At 42.6% G+C, this 26,766-nt stretch overlaps 1 long non-coding RNA gene across 7 annotated transcripts; it reads right to left on the reverse strand.

Moving 5' to 3' along the window:
• Positions 1-1,099: 1,099 nt before the first annotated feature.
• LOC121033187 (uncharacterized) lies at positions 1,100-25,575 on the reverse strand. 7 transcript variants are annotated; one of them, XR_005791761.1, is made up of 9 exons: positions 25,324-25,575; positions 16,344-16,478; positions 11,161-11,255; positions 5,943-6,034; positions 4,488-4,624; positions 3,611-3,839; positions 3,274-3,374; positions 2,598-2,704; positions 1,100-1,175 (listed from the first exon to the last, which is right to left on the reverse strand). It is a non-coding gene; the product is annotated as an uncharacterized LOC121033187 (long non-coding RNA). The 7 variants fall into 7 exon arrangements; XR_005791763.1 differs by lacking the exon at positions 16,344-16,478; XR_005791762.1 differs by lacking the exon at positions 11,161-11,255.
• Between the last annotated feature and the right edge of the window lie 1,191 nt (positions 25,576-26,766).

Below are 26,766 nucleotides of genomic sequence, written 5' to 3' on the forward strand. Positions count from 1 at the left end.
CCCTCCCCCCGCCTCCCTCGCTCCCGGCCCGGCCCGGCGGCGCGCTCACACCCACGGCCAGAGGCGCCCTCACGCCGAGCGCTGCGACGGGGGCGCGCAAGCTGCCGCTGGCCCGGGACCCTGCGGCGTGTGCCCGGAACCGGGCCCGGGCGGGGCCTCCCGCGGCCCGGCCCGCTTTATTGGGTCACCGGCCTCGCCCACCGCCTCGTCGGCCTCTGCCCTTCTTCGCGGGAGCGCCGTTCGCCGCCCCGCGCCCCCTCCCCAGGGCTGCACGTACGTCGTCGGCGATCCGAGGCCCGGCTGAGGCCGAGGGTCCCACCCTCCGGGTGGAGGAAGCGCCGCCTCCCCGCGCGCAGGGGGCCCTCGCGAAGTGGCTGGTAACAAAGCCCGGGGCCCGGCTGCACTGTGGTTGAGTGACAAAGTCATCGTGGTGCAGCCCGCTTTCCCACCCAGGCGCGGTTAAGACTGAAGCACAGGTTATTGCCCCCGTGTCCTGCCCATCCTTCGCTGACAAAGCGGGAAATGCTCCAGCAGGAGCGCAGGCAGGCCTGGGTTCAGATCTCCATTCTGCCATTTAACTTAGGTGTGTAACCCGTCTGTACATGAAAGATGATGCCTGCCCCAGGATTTTTGGGATTAGTAAAAAATGTAAGGAACCCAGAGAGTACTTCCTATCTAGGAGATGCTCGATGAAGGGGGCCTATGATTAGCTTTTCTTTCTGTAGCTTAAATAATCTTGCTAGCACTTGAGGTGTATGCCTGAAATCACTATTACAAATTTTATTATTCCCGATTTTTTTTTAACGTGTGTTAATTGATTAGCTCAAGTGCAAAGTGGAGGCTGAATCCAGGTTTTCTGACTCCGTTTCACACTGCCCTATCTTCAAGACTCTAAATCTATCTGCTACCCCACCTAAGACCTCCAAACTGGTAAGCTCCAGAAGTGGAGAGCAAAACACCCAATTGTTTAATTGATACCACACTGGCAGGTCTGGTTTCTTGGAGAGGAAATTCCCCTTGTCAGCCTGTGCCTTTCCACAACGTGGTCTTAAGGACACTATGCAGTTGACGCTTAAACTCCACAGATTTGAGCTGTATATAGAATTTTTTAAAAAATTATATTGGAAAAATTTTTGGAGATTTGCAACGATTTGAGAAAACTCAAACAGCATAGCCTAGAAATACCAGAAAAAGAAAAAGATATTATTGTAAGCATGCAGTATATAATGCATATTATATACAAGTAAACTATGTTATGGGTAAGGCTTCCAGTCAACAGTAAGCTATAAATAAGTTTGGAGGAGTCAACAGTCTTATGGAGACTTTTCAATGCAGGCCCGTGGGCATCCTATCCCATTGTATTGGTATGTAATGCCACTGAGAATCAGACTAAGGATCAGATCGATTCTCTGAAATCCATAATTCTGTGTAATAAACTGGGTTCTACAGAGCTATTCCAAAAACTTGCCTCTCAGGTATTACAAGATGGGACACATCGTGTGGTATGTATTACATTTCTAAAAGCAACAAAAATCAGACAGTCTAATTTTCTCATGTATAGAATCATTAAAACTGAAGGCCAAACTCATAACCTATTTCTTTCTTTCCCTTGCAGAATGCCCTTATGTGAGTTCAGCTGACACTAATTCTCCAAATGACAGAAATTCACAAACTATCAACAGAAACCAGTCCCAATTGACTCAGTCCATGACAGTCCTGCCCTGCTTATGGATATTTCTCTTGTTGACACTTAACCATTTTAGCAATTTCTGGATAGAGAGGAGGAGGAGAGGATTTTGCTCTTTGCACTAACTGGTGCTCTTGTAACACCACAAAATCTACAGAGTGCCAGCTATACTTAAGTCACTGGGTATACAAAGATGAAGAAAGCTATCTGGACAATCTACCCAGAAGTTAGATTTATAGTTCTCAGTGATGGTGATAAGATAGGGATTGTGTACCAATTGCTAGCCTGGGATATGAAAAGACAAACTCTGCCTTTGGTGGCTAGGCCTCCGTAAGCTTTATCTCACTATCCTCTGGGAAGGCAGCAAAGGAGGAGGGTCTGTGTAACGTTGGTGTTCTTCAAGAACTACGCATTTATAATCCTGCCTGCTTTACATGTTACTACAGGTCCTTTCAGGCACTATCATCTTTTTTTTTTTTTTTCTAATTTAAAAAAAAAATTTTTTTTTCAACGTTTATTTATTTTTGGGACAGAGAGAGACAGAGCATGAATGGGGGAGGGGCAGAGAGAGAGGGAGACACAGAATCGGAAACAGGCTCCAGGCTCTGAGCCATCAGCCCAGAGCCCGACGCGGGGCTCGAACTCACGGAGCGCGAGATCGTGACCTGGCTGAAGTCGGACGCTTAACCGACTGCGCCACCCAGGCGCCCCAGGCACTATCATCTTTAGACATTTCAGTGAAGGTTTTCTTATTCACAGTTCAGCACATGTTTTTTACATTTGATTTTTCTCTCCTTTCTTAAAGTCAATGGTTTTTAAACCAGCATTTATAAAATTCACTCTGTTCCCTCCTTATAAAAAAAATGATATTTAAACAAAGAATAGCACTCATTTTTCTCTATACCCTTACCCTGGTGTCACCTATAATGCAGTCTGTGGTTTCTGGAAGCTGTATGTTGTTTAGTGGTCAGAGCACAACATAGGGTATAAATTCTGAACCTGTTTCACCACTGAAATCTGTAAAATAGAGGGAATTGTCACAAGTCAATTTTATTTATTTATTTTATGTAATCTCTATACCCAACATGGGGCTAGAACTCACAACCCCGAGGTCAAGAGCCGTGTGTTCCCCGGACTGAGCCAGCCAGGCACCCCACAAGTCAATTTGTTAAAAAGTATCATCCAACTATGTGGCTACGAAGGCCTGAATTTTTCAAAGTCTTTCAAACTTCCATGAGTCTTTCAAACTCATGAAAACTTCCATGAGTTGCCAAGAAGCCTTGGAAATCGATGTATTTGGCTCTTCAAAACCAAACAAATTTCATGGGGAAAAGATTGCCAATAAAAAACCCTACCTGGGGCGCCCGAGTGGCTCCGTCTGTTAAGCGTCCGACTTTGGCTCAGGTCATTATCTAGCAGTTGGTGAATTCGAGCCCCGCATCAGGCTCTGCGCTGACACTCAGAGCCTGGAGCCTGCTTTGGATTCTGTGTCTCCCTCTCTCTCTGTCCCTCCCCCACTCATACTCTGTCTCTCTCTCTCTCTCAAAAATAAATAAACATCTAAAAAACATTAAAAAAAAACCTACCTGGCATTGCTTAATGCTATTCCATTTATTAATTTTTGTATTGGTAATCGAACTGTTTTCTTTTTTCTTTGGAATTATCATTTCTGTGGTCATTCTCGAAGCTGAAAATAGAGAAAAGGCAGATCTATCAGTTATTGTTTTGAATAATAAAAAATCTGTTTGAAAGTGGAAAAATACAAGAATGTGCTTTTTAAACAGATTTTTAACATTCATTTTTATTCATCTCTGTGTTTTTTGGAGCCAGGTTGGTGAGAGATGTCCCTCTACAGACTGCCATTCCCAAGTAAACAGCACAAACATTTTCCACTTTCAAAAAAAATAATTGCCAGTCTCCTACCAAAAGCCTTCTTTCCGTATTTTGGTACATTGTATGAAGGTGAATATTTGTGTAAAATTTCTCTTTTGTTTCCTTGCCTCTCCTGGCCCCCTTTAAAGCTCCGTGTCAAGGTGACATTCCAAAAGGTGAAATCTTAGCCTTTCCTAGATCTTCATAGTTTGGTTTTGTCTTTCAAAGACATTGGCTGGCTTTTTACTCACATCAGCTAACGATGTTTTCTCAGACCATCCTAAAAAAGAAAGAATAGAGGGGAAAACAGCTACAGAACTGAGCCCCATCCAAGTCACCCCTGTTCAGGCCATTCTTTCTCTGTTTATAAGAGTTGAAGGCTGCCCGTAGAATGTGGCAGAACGTAAGCTCTGTCCCACAGTCAGCCTCTGCTGCAAGTTTCTTACCATCGGCTTGTTCTGAGCAGAATAGAGCACCCTGTTAGAACCACCACTGTAAACCAAGTATAAAGGAAAACAAACGCCCTGTTTCTTATCCACCATGTGAGGTGCTCTGCTGTTTTCCGCATTAGCAGATCCAAAAGGATTCTCCACTGACAGTGCTGTAGTTATTCCAGCTGCGGTATGCTAAGGCACCCTCTACGGTTGGTTTCACAAAGTTTAACTTTAGTGTCAAAACAGAGGTGAAAGTGACAAGCAATAAATCCATTAAAACAGCAGTGTTAATTTTCTCTGTGCCTTTCTCTTAAAACGCAGAAAACGTTAGTTGCAATTCAAAGCAAGGGGGAAGAGCCTACCCCCATACAGTATGGGGGGCTGACGAAATGTTTATTATTTTAAATCTGGGTGGAGGAGTCAAATGGAACCGGGAAGAGAACATAGGTAAACCACATATTGAAACCCAGATAAACTCAGCGATTAAACCATACCCTGATTCTAAGGTCACTTCATGGTAATGCTGCCCGGTGGTTCTAGGGTTCAGAAGAAATTGCTTCCGTTCTCATTTCACGTCTGTGTAATTCTTTGTAACCAAATTGCTTGTGTTCCTGGTCTTTGATTCCTTCATCTGATAAAAAATAAATTAAAAAATTAGCACAATGACACAATACAATTTATGCACATGATAGCTAATACATTTTTTAACTTTTGATTTTGAAATAATTACAGATTTACAGGAAGTGGCAAAGAACGTACAGGGAGGTACTATGTACCTTCCCCCCACTTCCCCCAGTGGTAATATAGTACATTTGGAAACATTTTTGAGATATACGTGTCAGGCATTATACTGAGTGCTTTTTTTTTTTCTTGAAGTTTATTTATTCATTTTGTAAGTGAGAGGCAGAGAGAGAGGGAGAATCCCAAGCAGGCTTGGTGCCAGCATAAAGCCCAACTCAGGCCTCTATCTCACGAACCATGAGATCATGACCTGAGCTGAGATCAAGAGTCAGTTGCTTAACGAACTGAGCCACCCCGGCGCCCTGATGCTGAGTGTTTTTATGTACTTCCTGATTTAATCCTTAAAACAATCTAATGAAGTAGGTATTGATATTACCATTTTTAAAGTAATAGAAACCAAAGCTCAAAGAGGTTAGGTAATTTGTCAAAAGTCAGATCACAAATGGAGCTAGAATTCAAACATTGGAATCCCCATTCTAACAGCATTTTCTATATATCATCATGCTCATGACTTTTCCATCAAAACTGTTCCTCAGCCAATTTCTCTGGCATCAGGGAAGCCTCCGTCCTTTTCCGTGTACAGTCTTGCCAACTAGGCCATCACCATTCCCTGCTGGTTTAAGCACTGAAACTAAGATCACCTTTTCACTCTTTTCTCACATAACATCCTGACCAAAGTATTAACCACTTCACAACCATATTAGCAACTTTCTAACTAGGCTTTTTCAATTTACTCTGACCAAGGATGCAAAAATTTTCTTTCTAATATTTCGCAGCATCTTCCCAGTAACTAGACTTGTTGTGGCGATCAGTTTGCAATGTGTACAAATGTCTGATCACTGTGTTGTACACCTGAAACTGATATAATATTGTATATCAATTACCTTAATTAAAAAAACTATATAGGGGCGCCTGGGTGGCTCGGTCGGTTAAGCGTCCGACTTCGGCTCTGGTCATGATCTCGCTGCCCGTGAGTTCGAGCCCCGCATCGGGCTCTGTGCTGACTGCTCAGAGCCTGGAGCCCATTTCGGATTCTGTGTCTCCCTCTCTCTGACCCTCCCTGTTCATGCTCTGTCTCTCCCTGTCTCAAATAAATAAAACGTTAAAAAAAATTTAAAAAAAAATATATAGTCTTTATACCAAATGCCCTTTGCTTCATTAGCTACCATTTACCACCATTTAACTCTACTGTTTTAAGCGAAGTTAACCTGGGTTAAGACAGTCTTGAACTCAGGTGCCAAGTCATTTCTCCTTCGAACTATGTTCTTGTTTGTTTGTTTTTTGTTTGTTTTTGTTGTTGCTGTTGGGAAGAGAGGGGGAGAGAGAGAGATTAAATCTCTTTGTGACATTTCTTCTTTTTGATTTTTCCACTTATAAAAATACATGTATAAAAATCCAAAACAATAGAAAGAAAAAATGAGAATTGCCGAAAATCTCCCAATTCAGATATTACACTACAGAACATTAGTTTTTGTTTACTACTTTTTAAAAAAATTTTGTTAATGTTTATTTTTGAGAGAGAGAGAGAGAGAGAGACAGAGCATGAGTGGGGAGGGGCAGAGAGAAAGGGAGACACAGAATCTGAAGCAGGCTCCAGGTTCTGAGCTGTCAGCACAGAGCCCGACGCGGGGCCCGAACCCACGGACTGTGAGATCATGACCTGAGCCGAAGTTGGACACTCAACCAACTGAGCCACCCAGGTATCCCCTTTTACCTCCTTTTTTAAGCTTTCAAGATCCTACATAAAAAATTTTAAACACCTTTATCAAGGTATAAATTACATACTATAAAATTGACCCATGAAAGCGTACAGTTCAATTGTTTTGAGAATATTCATAGAGTTGTACTACCATCACCACATCTAGTTTGAGAACTTGTCACCCTCAAAAGAAACATACCCATCAATAGTCACTCTCTATTACTCCCCCCACCTACCCCGCCCTAGGAAAGCACTAATCTATTTCTGTCTGGATGGATTTACCTGTTCTGGATGTTCTATATAAATGGATTCATGAGATATGTGGTCTTTTGTGACTGGCTTCTTTCACTGAGCATAATGTTTTCAAGTTTCATCTATGTTGTAGCATATATCGGTATTCCATCCTTTTTTATGAATGAATAATATCTTATTATAAAGATATACAATTTTAATTGTCCATTCATTAGTTGATGCACATTGGGTTATTTCTACCTTTTAGCTATTATGAGTAATGCTGCTATAAACATTTATGTACAAGTTTTTGTATAGATTTATGATTTCAGTTCATTTGGATATATACCTAGGATTGGAATTGCTGGATCACATGATAACTTTCTCTTTAGTATCTTGAATTTCCAACTGCTGTCCAAAGCAGCCACACCATTTTATAGTCTCATCAGTAATGTTTGAGAGTTCCAATTTCTCCATGTTCTCCTACGTATAATGTGCCTCTTCCAAAGTAAAACTGTCATTATTGATAAATGATGTGATCGTATATGTGGAAAATATAAGAATCCACAAATAAACTATTAAGAAGTAAATTTAGCAAAGTCACTGGGCACAAGGTCTATTCTACATGTGTCAGTGCCCAATAATTATATATAGAATTTAAAATTTTAGTACCATTTACAACAGCATTTAAAAAGTCAAATCTTAGGGACACCTGGGTGGCTCAGTCAGTTAAGTGTCCCTCACTTGATTTCGGTTCAGGTAATGATGTAAAGGTTGTGAGATCAGGCTGCATACCCAGCGCAGAACCTGCTTGGGATTCCCTCCTTCTCCCTCTGTCCCTCCCCAGCTCACGCAGGCTTGCTCTCTCTCTCTGTCAAAAAAAAAAAGTCAGATCTTAGAAATGAATCTAATGAAAGAGATGCAGGACTATTACATACAAAACTAAAAAAACATTATTAAGGGAAATCTATTAAGTTATTAGGTAAAATGTAAGGCTACATTAAGGCCATGGATTAGAAAACTCAATTTTGTAAAGATGTCAATTGCATTAGATTCAATTCATTCCCAGTCAAAATCTGAGTAGTGTGTGTGTGAGTGTGTGTGTGTGTGTGCGCGTGTGTGTATCAACAGTCTGATTTATAATGTCTATGTGGAAATGCAAAGGGCCAAGATGAGAATAGCCAATAATTTTGAAGGATAACAATGAAAGGAGAGACACCTCCTTTACTGTATATCCAGACGTATATTAAAGCTACAAAAATGAAGCGTGTGTAGTGTTGGGTGGACATAACAAATAGACCATTAAAATAAAGAGTCCAAACACAGCCCCACGCATGTCTGGATGCCTGATTTACGACAGCAGCAGCAATGTCGAGTAGTAAGAGAAGGACAAAAGTAACACAGTGGGGTTGTAATGGAAAGCTGATGCAGAGTCAATGGGAGGGTCATGTGGGGGCAAAAAAAAAATGAAGCTTGACCCCTACCTCACTATATACACAAAAACCAATTCCAGAGGGACTGAGATACAAATATGAAAGGTAAAACAATAAAGCTTGAAAAGATCTCGAAAAAGTATCTTTTTGGCCTTGGGATAGGGGATGATTACTTAAACAGGCCCAATCACATTGGCCATGAGAGAAAAAGATAAATTGGATTCTCTTAGAAGTTCTGTTATACATTTAAAATAAAGGAGGGGGTGGGGGTGCCTGGGTGGCTCAGTTGGTTAAGCTTCCAACTCTTGATTTCTGCCCAGGTCATGATCTCACGGTTCACGAGTACCTTGTATTGGGCTCTTCGCTGATGGTGCAGAGCCTGCCTTGTGACTCTCTCTCTCTCTCTCTGTCCCCACCCCTGCCCCTTCAGCACTCTCTCCCTCAAAATAAATAAACTTAAGGGGCGCCTGGGTGGCGCAGTCGGTTAAGCATCCGACTTCAGCCAGGTCACGATCTCGCCGTCCGTGAGTTCGAGCCCCGCGTCAGGCTCTGGGCTGATGGCTCGGAGCCTGGAGCCTGTTTCCGATTCTGTGTCTCCCTCTCTCTCTGCCCCTCCCCCGTTCATGCTCTGTCTCTCTCTGTCCCAAAAATAAATAAAAACGTTGAAAAAATAAATAAATAAATAAATAAATAAATAAATAAATAAACTTAAAAAAAAAAAAGTTCTCTTATCCAAAGACACTATTAGGAGAGGGAAAACACATGCTATAAAGTAGAAGATAGTATAAATACAAAGATATACAAAGAAAGTAAGATAAACAAAGAGTTACAAAGAACTACACAAATCAATAAGGAAAGGACAATCAATGGGAACATGGGCAATAGATATGGACATCATAAAAGAGTATATCCACATGGCTAAGAAACATATGAAAAAGCACTTAATATAATTTTTTTGTCAGGGAAATATAAATTAAAACCACCCACCAGAATAATGAAAAGCTTGAAAGGTAATACCAAATATTGTTGAGGATGTGGAGTCTGTTAATTTTCTATTGATGCTTTAACAAACTACCATAAATGCAGTGACTTAAAGCAATTCGAATTTATTATCTTACAGTTCTGTGGGTCTGAGGTCTGACACAAGTCTCACTGAGCTATATCAAGGTTTCATTTAACAGGGCTGCATTCCTTTCTAGAGGCTCTAGAGGCAAATTTGTTTCCTTGCCTTTTTTAGCTTCTGGAAACTTCCATGTTTCTTGGCTCTTGTCCCTTTACCTTCACCTTCATAGCCAGCAACATTACTGTGCATTGACCATCCCTCCATGGTCACATCCCCTCTGACTCTCTTCTTCCTCTCTCTCCCACATTTAAGGACTCATGGGATGACATTGGGCCCACCTGTATAATCCAGGATAATCCCTCTGTGTCAAGATTTTTAATTTAATCACAACTGCAAAGTCCCTTTTGCCACGTAAGGTAACGTACTCACAGGTTCTGGGAAGTAGGATGTGGACCTCTTTGCAGGCGGAGCATTATTCTGTCTACCACATAGAGCAACACAACTTTCATACGATGCCCTTGGGAATGTAAATGAGTTCAACCACTTTAGAAAATATTTGGCAATATTTACTAAAGCCAAACACAGGCAGAACCTATGATCCAGCAATTCCACTCCAAAAGGTAGGTACACATTATGCACACCATTATTTGTAAAAACTTCCAAACTAGAAAAAAAAATCCAAGTGTCCTTTAACATTCAGGACGGATACTTAAAATTGTGGTCTATTCATATCGTGGAATATTATATAGCAGCAAAAATAAATGAGCAACTGTCACATATTGCAAAATGAATGACTCTCATGGGTGTAGCATTAACTGATAGAAGCCAGATGCTGAAGAATACATTCTGTATGATTCCATCTGCTTGAAATTTAAAAACAGGCAAAACTAATCTTTGGTGTCAGAAGTCAGTTTAGAGGTTAATGGGGGGGGGTGTTGCGGGGGAGGGGACGGGTGGAGATGATAGAAAGAGGACTTGAGCAGGGCTTCTGGGAGTTAGAAGCCTTCCATCTCTTAACTTGAGTGAAGGTTGCGCATGTGTGAACTCTGCGATAATTTTTCATGCTGTATCTTATGATCTGAGCATTTTTTTTCTGATTGCATGTTTTACTTTTATTTTATAAAGTTTTATTAAGCATGCAAAGTGAATATACTTAACTAAATATATACTCAATATACGTAATATGTGTGAATATGCTTAACTAATACATTACTAAGTTGTACATTTCAAAATGGTTAAGATGATAAATTTAGGGGCTGCTGGTTGGCTCAGTAGAGCATACGACCCTTGATCTTGGGGTTGTAAGTTCGAGCCCCATGCTGGGTGTAGAGATTGCTTAGAAAAAAAAATCTTAAAAAAATAATTACTAAGGAAATAAATGGTCATCTTCCAGAAAATCTGTGTGACAAAATCTAATCCAGCACTCAAAGAATTTCAAACACTGAATTTTTCTTTATCATCTTTAGGGAGAAATGAAGGGGAGGAGAAGGGGGATGGGGAGGGGAATGGCAGGGAGAGGAGGAGGAGGAAGAGGGGGCAGAGGAGGAGGAGGAAATGTTTACCTAAGTCAATTTGATTATGTGGTAATTATTTTGCTTTATCAAGCAAAGCGTCCTTCTAGGAGCAAGGTAAGCTTTGCCTCTCCCCAGGCAAATTAAAGAAGCCAGTATATACCCTTTGCTTTAGTCCCACCTATCTTTTCTCTCTCATCCTTCCATTTCTTCCCTCCCCTGTTAAGTCTTCGACCCTGCTTTCCTAGGCTGCAGTTTGTGGTTCTCAGTCTCCTTCCTGCACCTCTGAGCCCCTGGTGCCTAAAGCACTGGTGAAAGTCCCCAGCCCTGAACTTGAGAGAACAGGACATCTGAAGCCAATCACGGGACGGTCCCTCCATCCCCACAGTGACTCGCACACACCCAGGCAGCGTGGTGGTCAGTAGGGCCCAGGCTCCAGGATCCTGGCTCTGCCACTCCACGTCTGTGGATTTTTAACAATTGCCTCACCTCCTCCTGATTTGGGTTCCGTGTCTGTGAAATGGCCATGATAAAACAAAAGTGCCGTTCTCACGGGCTGTTGTGAGGACTGGAGGAGTTAGTGCCTGTAAAATGCAGAGACAGTGGCTGGCAGATGGTAAGCACTCAGTAAGTAAACCTAACAGAGAACTTATTAAAGAATCATCCATTCTGAGCATCCAAAATTACTGACTAAGGAGTAACGTTAGTAGATCTAGCTGAATTCCAATAAACTTGGCCTCTGATTGCTTTCTATTTTCAGCTGTCACTGCTTCAGAGCCTGGAAACGACAGCCCCCCAAAGTAATGATACTTAGGATGGACCAAGATCCCCATGCTCACAGAGCTCTCTTTTCTATCTTTCGGCTGTTTTAGAAATAAATAATGCATATATTAGGGATGTAATGGCCCTTGGCTTGAGCCTTGGTGCTCAGCCCAACTCTGCTATTTAACTTCAGCTTTGCTTTCAGCCTTAGGAAGTCCAAACAACCCAGTGATTCGGGAGCGACATTTCTAGAATCCCTGAGAGGCTGCTGCTCAATGATCAAGTACACGCACAGCTTCCCAAAGCATCCAATCAGTGTGACAGTGCCGATAATCGGAATAACTGTGGTATGGATGTGTTGTTATTATCTGAAGATACTCTTTCAAATATAATTAAGCATTCTAAATATAACTTGAAGGCAAATCTCCTTATGGACTTCCCACGTTCGAATTCTGACAATCAAAAGTGCTACATAAACTTATAATTGCCAGAGTAAATGCAATATTCATTAATATTGTGAAATCTTTTCTCTAAAAGAAAGTGTTTTAAAAATAAATAAAGACAGTGTTTTAGAGAGTTTATTTTATTTAAAAAAATTTTTTGGGGCGCCTGGGTGGCTCAGTCGGTTGAGCATCCGACTTCAGCTCAGGTCACGATCTCATGTTCCATGAGTTCAAGCCCCGCATCGGGCTCTGGGCTGATGGCTTGGAGCCTGGAGCCTGCTTCCGGTTCTGTGCCTCCCTCTCTCTCTCTGCCCCTCCCCCGTTCATGCTCTATCTCTCTCTGTCTCAAAATAAATAAATAAACGTTAAAAAAAAATTAAAAAAAAATTTTTAATGTTTATTTTATTTTTGAGGGAGAGAGAGAGAGAGAGACAGAGTGAGAGCGGGGGAGGGGCAGAGAGAGAGGGAGACACAGAATCCGAAGTAAGCTCCAGGCTTCTGAACTATCAGCACAGAGCCCAACGCAGAGCTGGAACCCACAAGCCGTGACATCATGACCTGAGCCAAAGTTGGACACTTAACCAACTGAGCCACCCAGGAGCCCCTAGAGAGTTAATTTTAGAAAGAACGTTATATATTTTGGAGCCAAAATTTTTTATAAAAATTTAATTACTAACATAAGGTAATAGAAGAATGATTATATCATGATTCCAATATTTTCAGAATTGTTTGTCTCGATTCTATCACTAATCAAAATAATCTGTAACAACTGCACTTGATTTAGGTTTTAAAAACTTCTCCTTAAGACCAGAGTCTTTTTTTTTTAAATTTTTTTTTAACATTTATTTATTTTTGAGACAGAGAGAGACAGAGCATGCACAGGGGAGGGTCAGAGAGAGAGGGAGACACAGAATCTGAAACAGGCTCTAGGCTCTGAGCGGTCAGCACAGAGCCTGACGCGGGGCTTGAACTCACGGACTGAGAGATTATGACCTGAACTGAAGTCGGACGCTTAACCGACTGAGCCACCCAGGCGCCCCAAGCCCAGAGTCTTTAAAAAAAAAAAGTTCTGTGTGAAAATCCCTTGTATCTTCTGAGAGTGATATAAAAATCATAATGTCAACTTTGCCACCTCATTTCCACAAGGAAAAAAAAATTCCAAAACAACATACAGTAACTTCATGACAAACTATCCTTGATCCAAATAGATACACTAAAATGTGTCAACAGTCGAAAAGAAGAATTAGAGAAAAACCAGGTATCCCAAATACATTTTGTTCCTTCTAATAAACTTAAAAATAGATGCTGTAAGAACATTTAGAAGAAAACAATTCTTTATAGATTTGAGCCCGTAGAAACTAAACATTAAAATATAAAGCTTGGGGCGCCTGGGTGGCGCAGTTGGTTAAGCGTCCGACTTCAGCCAGGTCACGATCTCGCGGTCCGTGAGTTCGAGCCCCGCGTCAGGCTCTGGAGTGATGGCTCAGAGCCTGGAGCCTGCTTCCGATTCTGTGTCTCCCTCTCTCTCTGCCCCTCCCCCGTTCATGCTCTGTCTCTCTCTGTCCCAAAAATAAATAAACTTCGAAAAAAAATAAAAAAAAATATATAAAGCTTGCCAAATGTTTGCTGCGGTGTGACAACCATTTTTTGGTAATTGAAGATATGTTTTTATGACATTTTCCTGGGTACACAGCTCCTTTGAGAAAAGTCAGGACTGAAAACTGAATTCTGTTCTGCCATGCATAAAAGATTGACGCCATGTGTTCAATGTGCTGGTGACAGTCTAGTCTCAGGAATATGCAATGAAATGACTACAAAAGTTGTCACAGATGACAACATTGACTAATTTTGTTCCTACGCTAAAGTGTCAAACTTTAAAATATTGGTTACTAAAATATTGAAGGGTAAAATTATAATCTTAATTAAATTTTTGATAACATGTCACTGATTTTTATACTTCAGAAGTTTAATCTGTGATGGTGATATTCAGCTTCTGTTTCAGCTTTGAGTGAGTTTGGAGCTCTCCCTGCTTTGGCTGAATATGGTTTTTAAGATTGGGTTATTTGGTGTTTTGCCATGATATGTATTCAGTGTGGTGGCCAAATGTAGACAATGAAAAAATAATGCATATTTCCATGCATGTAATTTGACTTGCCTACAGTTTCTTTTGATTTTTCCTCACTATGTCCCAAATCAATATGGGTTGATAAGGGACACTAGCCTGTAACAAGATGAAAATATTTTCTATATATATTTAAGAACTCTAGGGGCGCCTGGGTGGCGCAGTCGGTTAAGCGTCCGACTTCAACCAGGTCACGATCTCGCGGTCCGTGAGTTCGAGCCCCGCGTCGGGCTCTGGGCTGATGGCTCAGAGCCTGGAGCCTGTTTCCGATTCTGTGTCTCCCTCTCTCTCTGCCCCTCCCCCGTTCATGCTCTGTCTCTCTCTGTCCCCAAAATAAATAAACGTTGAAAAAAAAATTAAAAAAAAAAGAAAAAAAAGAAAAAGAAAAAAGAACAAGCATTGGCAAGGATATGGACAAACTGGAACCCTCGGGCGTTGTTGGCGAGAATTAAAAGGGCGCAGCTGCTGTGGAAAAAAGTATGGTGGTTCAACAAATTCAACATAGAATTACCATACAATCTGGCAGTACCAAAAGCATTGAAAGCAGAGACTCAAACATATTTGCACACCTATTTTCATAGTAGCATTACTCACAATAGCCAAAAAGTAGAAGCAGCCCAAGTGTCCCCTGATGGAGGAATAGACAAACAAAATGTGGTACACATACACACACACACCCTCATATCCTGGCCCCACACACAATCTGGGTGGCTCAGTCAGTTAAGCGTCCGACTTCGGTTCAGATCATGATCTCCTGGTTCGTGGGTTCGAGCCCCGCGTCGGGCTGTGTGCTGACAGCTCGGAGCCTGGAGCCTGCTTCTGGATTCTGTCTCTCTACCCTCTCCCTGTCTCTCTACCTCTCCCCTTCTTGTGCTCTCTCTCTGTCTCTCAAAAACAAACAACAATGTTTCAAAAAATTAAAAAAAAAAAAAAAGGAAGGACATTCTGACACAGGCTACAACATGATGAAACTTGAGGACACTGTTCGAGGTGAAATAAACCAATCACAGAAGAACAAACGCTGTACGATTCCACTTATATGAGGGACCTAGAAGCAGAGTCAGAAAATAGAATGGTGGTGCCAGGGCCTGGGGGGGAGAGGGAAATGGGGAGTTAGTATTTCATGGTAGAGACTTTCCATTCGGGAAGATGAGAAAGTTCTGGAGATGGATAGTAGTGATGGTTGCACAACAATGTGAATCTGCTTAATGCCAGTGAGTTACATACTTTAAAATGGTATATTTCATGTGATGTATATTGCACTGAAATAAAAAGTATTTTGTATTTAAAAATGTACATATTATACATGCTTATTTGACTACAATGGGCAGGGCGAGGACAAGTTTCTCCAGAAGAAGTAAAGGGGGAAAAGAATATTGATCAAGGTGCTTTGACTTTGCAGATAAAGCATTTTCCTAGTGCACCAGTAGGAAGTGGAAAGAGGCATTTCTTTGAAAGATCTAATGTCCTCCCCCCTCCGCCCCAGCCAGTGGGCCAGGGCCCAGGATTGGGAGCCAAGCTGGGACAAATACACTACTTTACGTGGTCCAGGATCAGGAGGTCTTGGGAGGATACACTCTAGAGCTTTCAAGTCCCAGGGTGAAAAACTGGGCACGTGCCAGGCTCCCATGGGCCTCGATTGGGTCAAGGGGAGAGCGAATTAAACCCGGAACTGGATGGGAAACGGCAAAATGAGAGGTAACAAGCCCAACCACATCTGTGGTATAGGTCGACGTATTACTTGACTTTTTTCATCATCCTAGAAATGCGGAAGATACCGCCGTCAATCCTTGGAAGGCAGCTGGGGTGCTGTGAGTAAAAAGGACCTCATCAAGCATTCAAATGGGTAGGCATGTCAGACAGGTTGTTTCTTATTACCTATATAGTCCTATATTCGGATGCCATTCGTCTTAGTGATGGATAGAGTCGCTGATCATTGATCCAACTGGAAAAGCATGTGGAGCACCTAACAGCTGCTAGGGCATGACTGTTACATGTACTTAGCGTGGTTAGGGAGCAGGGCTGCCCTGGAGGCTGTATGGATCCCACCACATGAAAGCGGAGCCTGGGAAAGGCCCAGTCTCCCCTGTTCCCGGTATTCATCCCCTCGGCTTGTCACTGGAGTCTTCTTTCCCGACTTCCCTCTGGACGGATGACCCGCTGGTTAGTGTCCATGGCTTTGTAAGTCACCTCTCCAGGATGCTGCATCTTGGCTCTATGCAGGGTTCCGGACCCAGGCTCTGAAACACCATATGCTAATCCAGACCAGCATGCCCGGGACCCCATTTACCCTTCCAGGACAGGATTTAGCATCACTTTTCTGGTCAAATAGCATGAGTGCTCACCTTTATCTCAATTTATTCTCAGGAAGTCCTGGCTTCAGATGGAGGCAGATGTCCAAGCACTCGGCTACTACGTAAGTGTCATTCACTCATTCAGAAAAATACTCAGTGCCTTCCGTATGCCTCGGTGATAGGGTCCTATAGGAAAAACGTGTTCAAGGAGCTCACAGTATAGGGACAATAAAGAGTAAAACAATTGTAATGAAGTGCATTAAGCGCTTTGATGGAAGGTGGCAGAAGGTGGACTGGGAACAGTCGGGGTGAATTCGAAGAGCCTGGGCCAACAAACTGCTTGCTCAGAGGTCACAAGTGAAGCAGGCCCCTGCAGCGGTGCTCCGGCTTATGTATTAAAGAGCAGTCAATGAGGCAATGTGGTTGCCCCCATTTTACAGAGGAGGAAAGTGAAGCTGGGAGACCCTTCGTAAGTAGCCCGAGGTCTTGTTGGCTGTACTATCCAGGTCCTCGAGTACAACTGGCATTGGTCACTCCTCCAGGAGAGCATTGCCTGGTTCATAAAGGCAGTATCACGTCTTCCTGCCTCTCCCAACAAACAAGACGTGGAAAATAACCCACCTTTCGGATTTCCCCAAGATTACAAGCTCGGAGGTCAACAGAGAGCTGTAGCTATACCAAAGTTACACAGTTTCTTCAGAGTCACATATTTTAAAATTATTTTTAATGTTTTATTAAATTTTGAGAGAGAGAGACAGAGCAGGGGAGGGGCAGAGAGAGAGGGAGACACAGAATCCGAAGCAGGCTCCAGGCTCTGAGCTGTCAGCACAGAGCCCGACGCAGGGCTCGAACTCATGAACTGTGAGATCATGACCTGAGCCGAAGTCGGACACTTTAACGGACTGAGCCATCCGGGCGCCCCTAAAGGACATTTAATAACTATGCCTGCCTGAGTGCAGAACCGCCAAGTGCCCAATAAAAGAAGCCTTTTTCCTTGCCTTTTGCGGCTTACAAAACCCCTTTATAAACTATCTCACTTGTTAATCGAAACAGTCCTGTGAGATCAAAGGCCAGGTGATCTGCCAAATTATGGAGGACGGGCCTGAAGCTAATTAATTAATTTAAAAGAGGTGCTTTATTTTATTTTTTTAGTATAATTTCTTGTCAAATGAGGTACTTTATTTTAGAGTAGGCTTAAACATTATAAAGTATGTACACAGGCAATGCTGAAGAAACAAGGAACCTCGTAATGTTGAATTTTTAATAATTGTCATTTCTTTTTATTAAAGCTTTTTAAAATTTTTTTAGAGAGCGAGAGAGAGAGCACAAGCTAGAGAGAGGGGCCGAGGGAGAGAGAAATCTTATATAGTCTCCATGTTCAGCATGAAGCCTGACACGGGGCTCAATCTCCATGAGCCTGGGATTATGACCTGAGCCAAAGTCAAAAGTCCAACGTTCAGCTGAGCCACTGAGGCACCCCAAATAATTGTCATTTCCAATTTTCAATCTCTATTTAAATAGTGCACATGGCCCCATTTACGCATATACTATTTTAGCGTGATTGCCACCAACGTGCTATCACATCTGCCTTAGTCCAGAGGACTCGCACAAGAATGCGTGACCAACTTTTGGAGCACATTCACTTAAATTGTATTTGTTGACTAAAGAGATGTTTATTTCAGAACATAACGGATTCCAGCGAGCATGAGATTGAGAAAATTATGTAACTGACATGCTTTGGTTGACCATGAATTCAAAATTTTTAGTGTTTATTTTTGAGAGAGAGAGAGAGAGAGACAGAGAGAGAGAGAGAGAGAGCACAAGCAGGGGAGGGGTAGAGGGAGAGGGGGACACAGAATCCGAAGCAGGCTCCAGGCTCCGAGCTGTCAGCACAGAGCCCAACACGGGGCTCGAACTCACGAGCTGCGAGATCACGACCTGAGCTGAAGCCAGATGCCCAACCCAATGATCCATCCAGGTGCCCTAGATGACCATGAATTCAGTTGACCCCCTTGGGTTAGGTCGTTTAGCTGTCTGCTGAGCAAGTTGCATCATCCTTATAACAGTGGTTCTCAAACTGTAATTTGCTTGGGAATACATGAGAAGGCCTTTCAAAGCAGATTCCTGTACCCTACCTCAATTTAGCAGGTCTAGGGTCAGCCTGAGAATTCCCATTTCTGACGTAGCATCCTGATCAGTGCTGCTCTCCTAGACACCTCACTTTGAAGGCCACTGACACACCTAAAGCTTGTGGGGAAGGCATGTGCTAATCTCACAAATTTGCATTAAATAACAATTGGTTCTTTCAGATTTTCAAGTTTCCTCTTCTCAAATAGAATATGTATCACACAGCCATGAAAATGTTTTAAAAGATCAAAGGGCTGCACCTTGAGAGAGATTTTAAAAACTTCATGTATAAGAATGTATGATTGTTTCCATAGAAGACACCTTTGAATTGAAAGGAAAGGGGGCGACAAACCAAGGCCTGTGTTCTCAATCCCTGAAGACCCTGCTGAGAAGCCCGTGGACTGGCTGCAAGAGCAGGTCAGGGTCATGTGACCAGCTCCTTCTCCTTCCCTAACCGGCAGCCATGTTTACAGCAATCCACGAAGAACGCAAAGGAGATTAAAAAGACAGCAATGAAAAGACTGAATTACACTTCTCAAAAGCATCTATATCTCTGGGAATCCTGGGGTGACATCGACCATATGGTTTTGTAAAACTCTCCATTTTTACAAAATTCAAGAACAATGATATTGCTCTTTTTGGTAAAGGTTCAAGGGCAAGACTCGCTGTACCTGAATTGAATCAATCATTTGTGGCGTATGTTCTTGAGTCAAGGGAGGAGAAAACTCCCTGGAAGGTCCCCAAGGTTGCTTGTCTTGCCTTTAATTAAAGGTTTTTGTTTTGTTTTGTTTTGTTTCCCTGGGAGTCCTATAAATCGGGGAATGGGGCTGGGCTATCTGCTGTTGAAACCAAATGAGCAACCTACCCTTCTGCCCGTATGTAATAAATGCAGAAAATATGAAATGTAGGGTTGAAAGGATAGCTGGGACCTAACTTCATCTCTGCTATCTATCAGCTGTGTGATCTTTTACTCACTTATTTAGAATACATATCATTACCAAAAGCTCCTTATCTGCCAGGTACATAGCTTATACAAAGGACTTTGTTTCTGTTGTAAAATAGGGATCATGCTAACCCACCTCCCTGTTGTGGGGGGGGGAGGGGAACCACACCCCCAGAACCCCTGGGGACTCTGGATCTATGAGGTGTCTTCTCTCTGTCCCCTCATGACGAGCCACCCCACCAGAGCCACTTCTGGCTGATGCGTTGTCCGGTGAGTGTGGCCTCCCTCGGTGTGACTTTCCAAACTTCTGTTTTGAGGGCCAGATGAAACGCGAAGAGAAGTGCCCGGCAGCCGCTTTCTCAGCTCTAAGACACCACACACGTGAGGCCACGGTAAAGAACCTCACGCACCTAGAGCACGCCACAGGCAGTGGTAGGCACGATACATACACCCGCTTGGTCCACCTTCACACGTGCTTCGTGCAATGAAGCAGCTTGGCATTATTTTTTGCAGTCCCCACAAAGCCCCTAACAAAGTGCCTTATGCTTAGCGGGAGCTCAGCTGTTTACTGAAGTCAACTCAGCACCCTCAAATCGAATGCTTTTAAGCAGTTATTGTCAAAAGGAATTTGCAACTGTTCTTAAGAAGTACCCAGTCGGGGCGCCTGGGTGGCTCAGTCGGTTGAGCGTCTGACTTCGGCTCAGGTCATGATCCCGCGGTCCGTGAGATCGAGCCCTGCATGGGGCTCTGTGCTGACAGCTCGGAGCCTGGAGCCTGCTTCAGATTCTGTGCCTCCCTCTCTCTCTGCCCCTCCCCCGCTTATGCTCTGTCTCTCTCTGTCAAAAATAAACATTAAAAAAATTAAAAAAAAAAAAAGTCCCCAATCATTTTCTTTCCCTGCCCCCACCTCCCCCCATATCTGAAAACAACAAAAATCTCTTGAGTTAAGCCTGGAACGGACATCTTTCATCTCATGCTGCCTCCACCTTTAGAGGTTCAATTACAATTTACCTCCACAGAAAAGAAGTAGAGGCACAACTGAAAAGAAAGATGTGGAAGGCTAATCCTTAAATTCCAGAAATCGTATCTTCTCAGTAAATTCTTTTGTGATCGTGGTCAACTCAGCTGATTGGAGAGTAGCTGTAATATGCCAGATTGCAAGTTTAATCCCTATACAGGCTCCACACTACGCAGTAGCCACAGATGCTTCCTCACCCCAAGCAGCTGTTGGCCACTGAAGGTGCTGGGCCAAACTTGAGCCTGCAACTGAGTAGACCGCTGTGAATGTTTGGGAAAAGGATCCAAGTTCCTTTTCCTGGTAGATCCACAGCACTTTTCATTCTCCTTTATTTAATAAGCTGATGAGGACGTGAGTATCTTCCACTAGCCAATAGGTTGACCAGCCTTGGAGATAGTGCAGCAAAGAGATAGAAAGCCCCTTCTGATGTGAACCTATGTGAGCGCTGACACCGGCTCGAGCGTGCCCCAAGTCCCCATTAACAAGGTATTTCCTGCTTCCTTAACTTCCCCAAACAAAAAAGTCCTAAGTGGATAATTATTATGGGCAACATTTCCGTACAGAGAAATCAGGGTGATAGAGTGGAGCGAGGACATATTTAACCTGGATATAACCATGTTTTAACATCTAATTTCCAGGTTACTGGAAATACAAGAGAGAAGGGCCGGTGAAACATCTTGAGAAAACAGAATTCTAGAAAGTGGGCGATGAAATAGGACAGCAGGTCACTTCAACAAGTCAATGTCAAGTTTCAGAGCAGCTGGGGCGCCTGGGTGGCTCAATAGGTCAAGCATCTGACTCTTGACTTCAGCCCAGGTCATGATCTCATCACAGTTTGTGAGTTCGAGCCCCACATTGGGCTCTGTGCTGGCAGAGCAGAACCGGCTTGGGATTCTGTCTCTCTCTCTCTCTCTCTGCCCCTCCCCTGCTTGTTTTCTCTCTCCCTCTCTCTCCCTCTCTCTCTCACTCAAAATAAATAAAAATTACCTTAAAAGAAAAAAGATTAAAAGTAGCAGAGGAGTACTGTTCCAGATTAAAAGACAAGGTTAATTTCTTTTTAAGCAACCAAATGGAAAGCGTGATCTCAAATAGAATTTGGTTTGAATAAGTCAGCTGTCAAAGACAATTTTGATGCGGTTGGGAAAATTTGAATATTGGCTGGGTATTTGTTGATGAGAGGGGAATTAGGTTTGGAGATAATACTGCTACAGTTATGTAGGAAAAATATCCTTATTTTTCAGAGGAACATTCTAAGTGCTCAAAGATGAAATGACATGTCTATAATAGAAAACTTTTCAGGAAAAGATGAAGCAAATATGTCGGATATTTACTGTTAAATCTAGTTATTGGGTAGATGATACTACATTCTTCTCTGTACTTTTTTTATTTTGAAATTTTGAAATTTCCTTATTTGTAAACCGGCGATAACAATGAGGTTGCACGAAATTGAATATGCATGTGGACGTACTTCCTAAATGGGCAAGGCGCCCGCATTTTGTTCCTTCTTGTTTATACGCCTGGCTTTTTAAAGACTTGAACCCCGGATTGCATGGCAGTTCATCATCTCTCAAAGTGATGTAGGTGCTTGTATTAATCCGGGTTTTCCAGAACCGGTAGGATGTATTGAGAGACAGAGACAGACATTGACAGAAAGAGGAAGATTTAAGGAATTGGTGATTGTGGAGGCTGGCAGCCTGGAGACCCAGGGAAGGGATAATGCTGCAGTCTGAGTTTGAAGGGAGTCTGCTGGTAGAATGCCCTCCTCTCCATGGAACCTGGGTCTTTGTTCTATTAAGACCTTCATCTGATTGAATGAGGCCCACCCACGTTTTGGAAGGCAATCTGCTTTACTCAGTCTAATGATTTAAACGTTAAATCTCACCTTTAAAAAAATTCCTTCACAGCAACATCTAGAATGTTTGACCAAATATCGGGGGACTCTGGCCTAACGAGGTTGACACATAAAATTAATCATCACAGTGTTTAAAAAATTTTTTTCTCTAATTTCTTTTTGAGAGACAGAGTGAGACAGAGTGCGAGCAGGGGAGGGGCAGAGAGAGAGGGAAACACAGAATCCGATGCAGGCTCCAGGTTCTGAGCTGTCAGCACAGAGCTGGATGCAGGGATCACGACCTGAGCCAAAGTCTGACACTTAACTGACTGAGCCACCCAAGTGCCCCAACCATTACAGTGTTTAATAAAGAAGTGATTAATGAGAGAGATATGTAGTGTTTTGCTCTGTCGAATTCTGTGCAATTACAGAAAAGCAATGTGTTGTTGGTGCCGTTCTGAGTCATTCGAAGTCACAGCTTTCCAACTAGCAAGAAATATTTAGGGTTTTTTAAAAAAAAAATGCGTCCAAATATAATTGGTATCTTTCCTATAACTTCCTATGTAAAATTTACCCTCAACCAAAGTATAGTAAAGCCGCCATTTCCCACAACAGGAATGTAAGACCCATGAGAATCTAGGCCTTTCTATCCCTTTACTGCTGTAGCCTTGGTGAGTAGGGCAGTGCCTGGCCGAGGTAGGGCATTCAGGAAATATTCATGAATGAAATCTGTGACGATGGAACTGAACAGATATCGAAAGTACAATTAGTGAAGCGTGATTGGGATATCGCATGCGTGTAGTCTATGATAAAATTTAGCATCAGTCCACATATGGAGAAGAAACTCCGATTCAGTTTAGTTTGACACATTTCACTCCTTGCCTGGACATTTGGAGATCAGGTTTATTGAAGTAGCAATTGTAACAAAATATGAAGACCATGTGCAAATGTAGTTTCTATGGAATCTTTCGTATAGATGGAATTACATACTGAACAGTGAAAAATGATTTAACTTTTTCTAGTGAGAATCCTCAGTGGAGCCAGCCTTCGGGCTTACGCGTGGGCAGCTGTCTGGGGAGCAGGATGGCCTTTCCCCGAATATCTCCCTGTTATCTCAGGACATAAAATACCTGAAGTGCCTCAAACTGGGGTGTATTCCTTTGAATCTTGAGGGACTTTTAACTTCCAGTATTCTCCACCCACACAAATACCTCACAAAGGATCTGTTAAAGCTGTTCTTTCAGTGCTTTGCCGAAGATCGAGGAAATCTATCAGTCAACTCATCAGTTGGGAGATGTCCCGTGTTTCTTTTCCTTGGTGAGGGCTTTTTCCAATTTTGACAATTGACAAATACCCATAACCAGTTCTGCCCTGATAATTGTAGAGGAATCAAATCCCCTGAACGCCATAGAGTTTTTACTTAGGGTTTTCCGCTCCCCTCCCCCATACATGGAGTTAGATTTACATTAGAAATAATCTTATTGTTTCCACATTCATGAAAGGGAAGAGTAACAACTGTGGAATGCTGTTGGATCTTCCTGCTGATGTGGTCTTTGTGGTTGCTAGGGTACTCACCCATATGTTTATACACTTATATAAAAATGACCTAAGAAATGAGGAAGGAGCACAAATACTTCAGGGATTTGGTGATCATTTTCACAAGCCTGCTAGATTCTTCTTTCATCCGTTCTTCCCAAGTCAAAACCACACATTTAACAGAAAATATGACCGCGAAAGGTCTACAGCAATTCACAGTCGTAATGTTGGATTCTGATAGCAGGTTTGCTCAAATGATACAATTATATGAGAAAATGTAATTAAAAAAAAAAAAAAAGACCCAGACCTGTTGGAAGAGTTTAAGCCTCCCCAATTGTCTGTTACCGTCTGTTATGAATGTATCTACTTCCAAATACCTGTCATTGAAGTTATGATACACAAGAACTTGCATTTTGACTAGAAAAACTGTTTAGTTCTTTTTCTCAGTTACAATTTTACAATAGTATATTAGTTTTAAGGTCACTCAAGATACAAATGGATTATCAGTGATAAAGTCGTATTCTCTGAGAAAAAAATTTCCATGCCTTAATTCTATTTCTTTTGGTAACAGAGACATTGGAAATGAATGGATTGCAGTGAGTGCCTTATCTTTGATACAACCAGAAGCAGAATAATAAAGCGGTCTCTGGGGGCAGTTCTTAACCACACATCTCCCAGGGCTGCAGTGGAAATTAAATGCAACAAAGTATCAAAGTTCCCAACAAAATGCCTGGCATATTTTAGACACTCTCCCAGTATTAGTTTCCCTTGCTTATCCTGAGGGATTTTTACATTTGTATATGAAAGATTGGAAAAGGAAAATGATGAGATAGATGGGAATTTTTATGAATCAGGCACAATTCTATCACAGGTCAGGCAGTTTTCCTGTGTTTCTATTTTAAATCAGATCAAATCTGTTAAAATGTTTTGTGTGATAGGACTGAAAACATTTCCCTCCCTCTTCTTTTTTTCTTTTAATGTTTATTTTTGAGAGAGAGAGAGAGAGAGAGACACACACACACACACACACACACACACACACAAGAATGTGAGTGGGGGAGGGGCAGAGAGAGAGGGAGACACCCATCAGAAGCAGGCTCCAGGCTCCAAGCTGTCAGCACAGAGCTTGACATGGGCCTTGAACTCCGGGGCTTCGAGATCATGACCTGTGAGCCAAAGCTGAACACTCAACCAGCTGAACCACTCAGGCGCCCCTTTTCCCTCCCTCTTCTAAGAAGGCCAACCTCTTCTCAGAAAGTACAAGTTCCTTGTAGTGTTAAGATTGTGTATGTATTGCCGCCCTAAGATAAAGAACAGATTACATGCTACATGTTCAAGGGCACATCTAGAAAGCAAATGTGCCTAAACTCAGCATGACCAACGTTATTTGCTAGGCAAAAACACAACTGTTTCCTCCTCTTAACTGGTATTCAGCTGTTTTGAGAAATGATCTATTTGAGAAGTCTAATAAATCACAGGTTTATGTAGCCATCGTAAGTCAACCAGATTTTCTTTAAAAATGTAAGACAATTTTAGAGCAAAGTACCAGAGTTCCTTGTTATATATTCATACTTACACAAAGCCACAGGTATTTGAGGAAATGTCTTGCGGTTCTCTTCCCACACCGTGGCTCTGGTTCTGATGGACGTGTAAGCTCTTAAAAACCCCCTCTGTGTTCCCTAACACTTCGTTTCACTAAATAAAGGATTGAAACCTTATTGGTGAACATGGTTTTGCCTCCTGTTATAGAGACACCGAGCTCTCAAGTGTCCTCTCCTTCACAAATGACCATTGTTCCTCGCTGACCAGCCCCCAGCCTCTGCATCCAGAATTCAGGCCCAACGATGTCAGAATTGTGCTTGGGGGTAGTTACCTAGGTAATTTCAAGATACCCATCTTTCAGAATGTTGCAAAATGCAAGTTGCTAATGTGAGATTCTCTCAAATAACAGATAAAAAAGATTAGGCGAGATGCCACTTGTCTCAGTTTCTGTAAAATAAAACCTAGGCACTGTCGCAGATGAGAGACGGGCACCAACATGCTGTCATTTGGGATGGCAGAAACAAGCCATTTGTGTCATGCATAAAAGAATAGTGACTCTTGTCCCTTGAAAATGTGTGATACTGTTTGGCATTCTCAACTATCTTTGCTGCTTTGCCGTCTGTATTAAATTTTTTCTTTGACCTATTGCCCTCACTTACGCATCCTTGTCTCTTTTAAACCCGGTTGATAACGGTTGTTTGCACAATTGTATCAGTTTTTTCTGCTCCAATTACATTAATAACTGAAGGCTGCAGAAGTCCGCCAGGCTTGGGCACCAAGGACAATTAAGTTGTTGGCTGTCTCTTGTGCCTCATTTGCTCCCTTCCAGTGAGAACGTAAATGCTTGGCACTAAGTGTGCTCCGGGAAATTCCAGGCTTCTGTCGAAGACCATTAGGCTGCGCCATGGGTTGCCGTGAAGTCTCAAAGTCTAGGGCAAATAATATGAATAAGCAACATTACTGCCTCCCCATCTCTTATCAGAAAGTCAAACAAGGCAGCTCAGCATTGACAATGAGCCGTAAGTGGGCTGGAGGAACTGAAGGGGCTGCTGGAAATGAAGGGGGAAGTCACCGCAGCTTGTTTCCAGTCTCCTCCTGGCGCCTAGCAGATGGCAAGTTGAACACATGCAAAGGGAGAAGGGCTTCTGGGGCTGGGCCACCACTTCTTGAGACCCTAGATCCATAGCTCTTTCCAGGCGAGGGACTCTAAGAAATATACAAAGCTGGATGCTCTCAGATGTGCCAGCCCCGTCTGGAGTATGGGCACGGAGGGACAGGAGGGTCGATTGCGAAGTGTCTGGGGTAGCTTGGACTCCACGCCTGTTGCAGCGAGTGTTTACGATGATACTGCGAGGAAGCGCCCTCTCCAATGATTGGACAGTGACGAGGGAGTTGAACCTAAGGTTCAAGTAGCAAGTGCAAGTAGCTTGCCCGAGGTTGCAGACTTAGCAAAAGTGGCAAGTAAGATTTTTAACAG

This window comes from Herpailurus yagouaroundi, unplaced genomic scaffold, assembly GCF_014898765.1.
Source record: "Herpailurus yagouaroundi ecotype Mexico unplaced genomic scaffold, PumYag 142, whole genome shotgun sequence".
NCBI classification, from domain to species: domain Eukaryota; kingdom Metazoa; phylum Chordata; class Mammalia; order Carnivora; family Felidae; genus Herpailurus; species Herpailurus yagouaroundi.